Raw genomic sequence first — 8069 nt, 5'->3', positions numbered from 1 at the left:
TGATCTTTTAGAATTCTTCATCACTGATTCAACTGGTACTTTTGTTAATACCTTTATCTTATGCGCCTGAAAATATATGCGGAGCTTACATAATGCATAAACTAATGCTAAGATTAACTTCTCAATCTTTGAGTAATTCTTCTCGGCAGTATTAAAAGTTTTGCTAATGTAATAAATGGGTTTCTCCACTCCTGCGTCTACTCGCAATAACACAACACTTAATGCATGTGATGTCGTCGCAAAATAGATAAATAATTCTTCTCTTGATTCTGCTTTTTGTAAAATAGTTGTATTCATCAGATGTTCTTTGATCCCTTGAAAATCTTTTTCACATTCATTAGTCCATTTAAATTTCGCACCCTTCTTGAGTATATCGAAAAAATATTTGCATTTGTATGATGATCGCGAAATGAATCTCCCCAGCGAAGCTAGAAGCCCATTCAACTTCTGTACATCTTTTATTGTTGCTGGTGTTGGCATGTCACGAACTGCTTGCACTTTTTCTGGATCAACCTGTATTCCTTCCTTTGATACAATGTAGCCTAAAAAATTTCCCGATGCTACTCCAATAGTACACTTCTCAGGATTCAATTTAATGTTATACTGCCGCATTTTTTCAAAAATCTCCCTCAGGTCTTGTACGTGGTCTTTAGCTTCTTTACTATTTACTAACATGTCATCCATGTAAACTTCTAATGTTTTGTGTATCCATTTTGCGAATACATTCTCTACCATTTTTTGGTATGTCGCTCCCGCATTTCGCAAACCAAATGGCATTTTCATGTAACAATATAAACCTCTAGGGGCGAAGAAAGAAGTATGTTCTTGATCTTCTTCAGCGAGAGGGATTTGGTTATACCCTTTGTACCCATCTAAAGACGATACTCTATCATTTCCCGCTGCGGATTCCACCATTTGAGGAATATCTGGTAACAGAAAACTATCTTTGGGAAAAGCTTTGTTTAAATCAGTGAAATCTATGCAAATCCTGATTCCTTTGTTTTTCTTTGGGACAATGACCATATTCGCTATCCATTCTGGGTATTTAGCTTCTCTTATGATTCCCGCATCAAGCATTTTCTGTAGTTCTTCTTCTATTTGGGAATGGTAAGTTGTTGAAATTTTTCTTATTCTCTGTTTAAATGGTATCACATTTTTTGTTAATCTCCAACTTGTGGCATGCAATTGATGGATCTATTCCCGGTATCTCATCCATGCTTCCTGCGAAAACATCTTTATATTCTCGCAAAAGGTTAACAGTTCTTTCTTCTTCTTCCACATCCATTTTGGTTCCAATTCTCAATATTAGAGGTTCTTCTATAGTCCCAACGTTTATTTCTTTTGTTGGTTCTGCGGCAGTGTAACTGGGTTTAGGTTCTCCCATTGGTGTTGGTTCTTTTATTGTTTTCACATGTCCTTCTCCTTCTTCCGAAATTTCGCTGGGTATTCCTTTGCCTTCTTTTGCCCTTATCATATATACTCTAAATTCTTCTTCTTTCTTTGCTTCCTTTGCCAACTTTCTGCGAAATTGTTTCTTTTTTGCTTGTCCTTCATAATGCTTTACTTCAATTTGATGACATAATTTCGCATTGTCAACATCTCCTCTGATTTCACATATTCCATTTGGTGTGGGGAATTTAATACATTGATGCAACGTTGATACTACAGCTTTTATCGCATGTATCCATGGTCTTCCTAATAACATATTATATGGTGATTCCGTGTGTTTCGATCTCTCCAAGAGGAATTCGTACCACTATTTCTCCTTTAGGTTTTGTTGTGGATTTTCCAAAGCCGTGAATAAAATATGTTGAACTGGACATTTCTTCGTCTTTAAATCCCATTCCCCGGAATGCATGATAAAATATTATATCCATTGAACTTCCCGTATCGATTAAAGTTATGTTCAATATCCATTCTCCCGTGGATTTTGTTGTTGTCTCCTTCTCTTTTCGCGTAATAGGCACTGTAATAACCAATGGAGATGCGTGGTTCAAATTTTCTTTTGGTATTTCTGCCGCAATGAATGTAATTTTTTGCTTTTCCCAATCTTTCAAGGGTGATGTATTTTCTACCGCCATAACCTTCCTTCCTTCAAAATTTCGTTTATGTATTCTTCCTTTGATGTTTTCATGGAATTCATTAACCATTGTTTTTGTTATCATATTACACTCCAATCTTTTGTCATCTTCATTAATTCTAATCATATTTCTTTTAACTGGTTCACTGATTAATTTAATCACTTTCTTGATTTGAACATTCTCAACAACAATTTTCAACTTTCAATTCCCTGTTTTTAGCGCCATTATGTAGTTGCAGGAAATCCTACACTACACCCCTCATATGATTTCATTATCACTCAACTCATTTTTAGGTTTACACTCTTAATTTTTATTGATCAATCTTTGAATATTCTTACAAGAAAAGATAAAGGAATCAAGAATGACCTCTGCTCTAGACTTTCTCTCTCCTATTTACTTGTTTCTTACTCAAAAAAGATCTCTCTTTTTTCCTTTACAACTGAACGACTATTTATAGGGAAATACATAGTGGATGACAACTAATCTGTCCTTTATTTTCGAATATGACTTGCGACATTCTCGCAACCTTACAAATCTTAATCTCTCAAACTCTATAATTTTCGCAGGACCATCACATCTTTCTCATGGTTTTAACTGGCGTCGTTTATTATATCATTTCTGAAATTGTTCTGCGACGCTGTTGTGTTGTGTTGTTGATAATTTCGCTAAGATATTATTGTTGCGAGATTCTGATCCTACATCCAAATCATCTAATTTTGATAAAATCAAGCTTGTATTTAGGTTCTTCTCCCACGCCTCCTTTTTTGTTGGTGGGATGATGACTTCGGTTGGTAACACTGCTTCCACTCCATATGTTAAACAAAACGGTGACACCCCTGTCGCTTCTCTTCGTGTTGTTCGATATTCCCATAAAACATTGTGGATTTGATCGCACCATTCTTTATTATGACCTTCAAGTGTTTTCTTCAATGTATTCGCAAGTGTCTTGTTTGTTTCCTCCGCCTGTCTGTTACCCTGGGGGTATAATGGAGTCGATTTTCCAATCTTGATTTTGAAAACACTTAGCAGCATGTTTATGTTCTCACCCTTGAATTGCTTTCCATTGTCCGACACCAATTCTACGGATATTCCAAATATGCAGATGATATTCTCGAATATGAAGGTGAAGATATCCTTATCGCGTATATGTTGGAATGACTTTGCCTCTGACCACTTTGTGAAATAGTCCGTTGCGACAATCAAATATCTACTTTTCCCCGATCCTGGAATGAATGGTCCCACAATGTCCAAGCCCCATCGTGTGAATGGCCAGACACTTGTTGATGAATTTAGATTCGCTCCTGGTGCGTGTATTTTATTCCCGTGTCTCTGACATTCTTCGCACTGTCTAGATACTTCTTTCCCATCCTCATGCATATAAGGCCAGTAATATCCTCGCATCCTTGTTTTTTATGCGAGTGATTTGCCTCCTCTATGGTTCCCCTCATCTCCATAATGCATCGCCTTCAATATTTCCATTCCCTATTTTCGCGTTAGGCACCTAAGTGAGGGTTCAAGAAATGATCTTCGGTAAAGTACTCCGTCTCTTAACTCATAGTTTTTCGCACAACTCTTTATTGTGTGTGCCTCTAGTCTGTTCCTTGGTACCTCTCCTTTCTCCAGGTATGAGTGAAGCTCTAGCCTCCAATCTTCTTTATCATCTTTTTCCCCTTCTTCGCTGTTTTCTATTATCATCGCCATTGCCTCTTCTTCTTTTGCAATTGATGGAAAGGATAGTGTTGTAATCTTTATGTACCGTGCTGTTGGATCCACCAGCATTGACGCGAGGAATGCTAAGGCGTTTGCGAATCTGTTATCCTTCCGGCATATGTGTCTCCATTCCATGTTTTTTATCGTTGCTGACAACTCTTTCGCAAGTAGTTTGTACTTCTGCAATGATGGTTCATTCGTGATGTATATTCCTAATATCTAGTTAATCACTAGTTATTATAACATCTTCTAACTTCATCTCATTGGCCAATCGCAGTGCATGTATCACTCATATTCTGTTTCATTGTTTGTAGATGTGAATTCCAATCTAAATGAATGTGCCATTCGTACTCCTGTTGGTGATATTATAACTATCCCTATACCGTTTCCTTATCCATTTACGGATCCATCAACTAGTATCTCCCACATTTTTGAATTTCTCTCCTTTAATAGGTTCTGTGGGTTTCCCTGATCTTCATCTACTTCCATCATTTCTTCTACACTTTCATCTTCTTTTAAGGGGAACTCAGCTAGGAAGTCTGTTATTACTTGCGATTTTGGTGAAGATAGTATCTCATACTTGATTTCGAACTCTCCTACTTGTGCATTCCACCTTTCTATTCTCCCGGATCTCTTTGAATTCTTCATTACAGATTCGATTGGTACTTTAGTAAGAACTCTTATCTTATGGGCTTGAAAATATGTGCGAAGCTTTTGTGATGCGTGCACAAGTGCGAGGATAAGCCTTTCGATGTTCGCATAATTTTTCCCTGCTGCATTATATGTTTTGCTTATGTAATAAATTGGTTTTTCATTTCCTCCATCTAAGCGAAGTAATACAATACTTAACGCATGTGGTGTTGAGACTAGGTATAATAGTAATTCTTCTCCTTGTTAAGCTTTCTGCAAAATAGACACGTTCATTAAGTGATTCTTTATACTTTGTAGAGACTTTTCGCATTCGGATGTCCATTCAAACTTGACTCCCTTTTTTAGGATGCTGAAGAAGTGCTTGAATTTATATGATGATCGCGAGATGAATCTAGTAATCCATTCAATTTTTGTACATATTTTAATGTTACTGGTGTTGGCATGTCGCGTACTGCTTGCACCTTCTCTGGGTCCACTTGTATTCCTTTTTCTGACACGATAGAGCCTAGAAATTTCCCTGATGCCACTCCAAAGGTACACTTCGCAGGATTTATCTTCATTTTGCATTGTCGCATTTTATCGAATATCTCCTCCAGATGAGTTACATGATTTTCTATTTATTTACTCTTTACCAGCATGTCATCAACATACACTTCTAAAGTCTTGTGAATCCATTCTGCGAACACCTTTTCCACCATCCTTTGATATGTCGCACCTGCATTCTTCAACCCGAAAGGCATTCTAGTGTAACAGTATAACCCTCTAGGTGCGAAGAAATCCGTGTGTTCCTGACCTTCTTCATCTAGCGGGATTTGATTGTAGCCTTTATACCCATCGATTAGTGACATTCTTTTATATCCTGACGCTGCTTCTACCATTTGTTGTATGTCTGGTAAAGGATAACTGTCCTCGGGACAAGCTTTGTTCAAGTCGCTGAAGTCGATGCAAATTCTTATTCCTTTATTCTTTTTTGGCACTACCACCATGTTCGTTATTCACTCGGGATATTTTGCTTCCCTAATTATTCCTGAGTTCAACATCTTCTGCAATTCGGCTTCTATTTGCGGATGATATATGGTTGCTATTTTCCTTATCCTTTGCTTGAATGGTCGCACGTCCTTTCTTATGTCTAATTTGTGACATGCGATACTAGGGTCCATACCCGTCATTTCATCCATTTCCCACGCGAAGACATCATGACACTTTCGCAGGAGGTTTATTGTCTGCTCCTCTTCTTCCGCACCATTCATGTTCCTATCCTTATCATCTTGGGTTCCTCTTCCATTCCTATGTTGATTTCTTTGGTTGGCTCGGCTGCAACAAAATTTGACCTTGGTTCATTTATTGGTGATGGCTCTTTTATTTCTTTTACTGGTGCGCCTTCTTCTTCTGGTATTTCACTTGGTATACCCCTTCATTCTTTCGCTCTTATCATGTACACCTTAAATTCTTCCTCTTTTCTTGATTGTTTCTCTTGCCTCCATCTATCTTTCCTCTTTTTAGCTCTTCCTTTGTAATTCTTCACGTCTAACTGATAGCATGCGCTTGATCTTTCTAAGTCTCCAACAATTTCCTCTATTCCGCTTGGCATAGGGAAGCGTAGACATCGGTGCAAAGCCGAGGCTACTCCCTTTATTCCATGTATCCAAGGTCTTCCTAATATCATATTATACGGTGATCCACATCTACCACACATAGTGTTACGTTCACCTCTATTTCTCCCAGCGGCATATTCATAACTACCTCTCCTTTTGGTTTTGTTACAACTTTGTTGAAACCATGTATATTATAAGTAGTTGGTTGTAGATCCTTATCATCGTATCCCATTTCCCTGAAAGCGCGGTAGAATAAGATATCTGCCGAGCTTCCAGTATCTATCAAAGTTTTGTCTATCTCCCAAATCCTTCTTGGTTTTCGCATCGTCATTCTTCATCATTCTTCGCGCGGGTACGGTTATCACCAATGGATCTGTTTGTCCCCAACTTCTGTATGGTATGTCATCTGCCTCAAACATGATCTTCTGCTTCTGCCATTCGTGCAAGGGTGACATTTTCTCGATTCCCAAGATCTTCTTTCCCTCGTAATCATGTTTGTGAATCTGTCCTATAAATCCTTCCTGGTAACTTTTTACATCTATAGCTGATTTTGTTATCATATTACACCGCAAACGGACTCTCTTCTTCTACTCCTGTTGTCTTTATTACTCTTTTAGATTTGTTCATCTCCCTTTTCATTCACTTATGTATCTCCTATTTCCTCAGATCTATAAACTTATTTTTCAAAACAAAACTTGTAATCTGTTCAAATGTTAAATTTTAAAACAACAAGAATTTTTCAGAAAATCCACATAAAACTTTTCTCAAATACACACAATCTCATTCCCGACCTGTTATCTAGCGCCAAAATGTAGTAGTAGAAAATCCTACTACTACACCCCTTAAGAAATCTAGTAAACTAATTAAGAAATCATTATGAAGAACACTTAAGGAATTTTATTAAGTTTACTAGCCCTTACGGCACGGGCCATGATGTTGGTTCATTTTTAATATATCGTGTAATTTGTGTCCCGAATACTTATCAACTCCTTATGATTTAATATGAATTTGTCATAAAAATAGTTAGGATTTTCCTCTCTTTTTTTCTTGTTTTTTTCCTTTAATATTTTACCGCCGAGATTTGCTCAAATGAAATAAATATAATCTTAATTTCCAGACACTTTTTTATTTAGGTTCATATTGCTTATAATGAGATAATGCTCTACATGAACATGGAAGTTTAAATATTTTTTGGAAATATGTCGTCAACAGCGCTCATCTTAGTGAAATCAACTAATCAATATCGTCCATAAAAGTCTCCCCATGATCCTATTTCGCTCCAGATGATTCATCTATCATGGTTTTCGATCCTCCAAATAGGCATAGAATAATATTTTTGCGCATCGAAAGGATGATACAAACTCTCCAATGTGACATGATTTTCCTGTAATTTTTCAACACCCATTAGATGAAAATGTTTAAAATGTGTACCCATTACCTTTTCGAAGGGATTGTATATATGTGAACCTATGCCATTAAATATTCAGCAAATTATTGTTCCCAGCAGTTCGTCTTAACGAAGTCTTTGGTAACTTCAAAGTCTTGGAAATTTTGTCACTTCCATCTGTTCCTACCTTCACTTGGAATACAATCTGGTGACACATTACCTCATAGAGAACGTTGAACACATATTGTACTCCCTTATCCTATTTCAAATTAATAGGTTCGAAATGGATCCTTTACTAAAAGTTGACATCTTCTACATTGAATATTTATAAAAAAAATATTATGGTATTGTGGATCGTTGCTTTCGAAGATTGTAGTTTTCAAAATTGGCCTCTTCAAGTTCCACGGCTTTCTAAGTTTATATATCCTGTTTGTTTTTAACATTTTAGTTAGCCATATTATGTTTGTTACAAACTTTAAACTTAATTTCATCTTCTACTGTGAACTTTATGTGATTTCAAAATTGAAATAGTTATACCTCTTTCATTCGTATCAAGTAATCCGTTGTATATCCCAACAATTATTTTACATAAATTCCTTTCTTTTGCCATTTTCGGACCATCAGTAGCCATTATTTTCAAAAGCA

The sequence above is a fragment of the Papaver somniferum genome, unplaced genomic scaffold (assembly GCF_003573695.1).
Source record: "Papaver somniferum cultivar HN1 unplaced genomic scaffold, ASM357369v1 unplaced-scaffold_150, whole genome shotgun sequence".
Classification (NCBI taxonomy): Eukaryota; Viridiplantae; Streptophyta; class Magnoliopsida; order Ranunculales; family Papaveraceae; genus Papaver; species Papaver somniferum.
The sequence above is the reverse complement of the archived record's forward strand: the minus strand, read 5'-3'. Positions refer to the sequence as shown.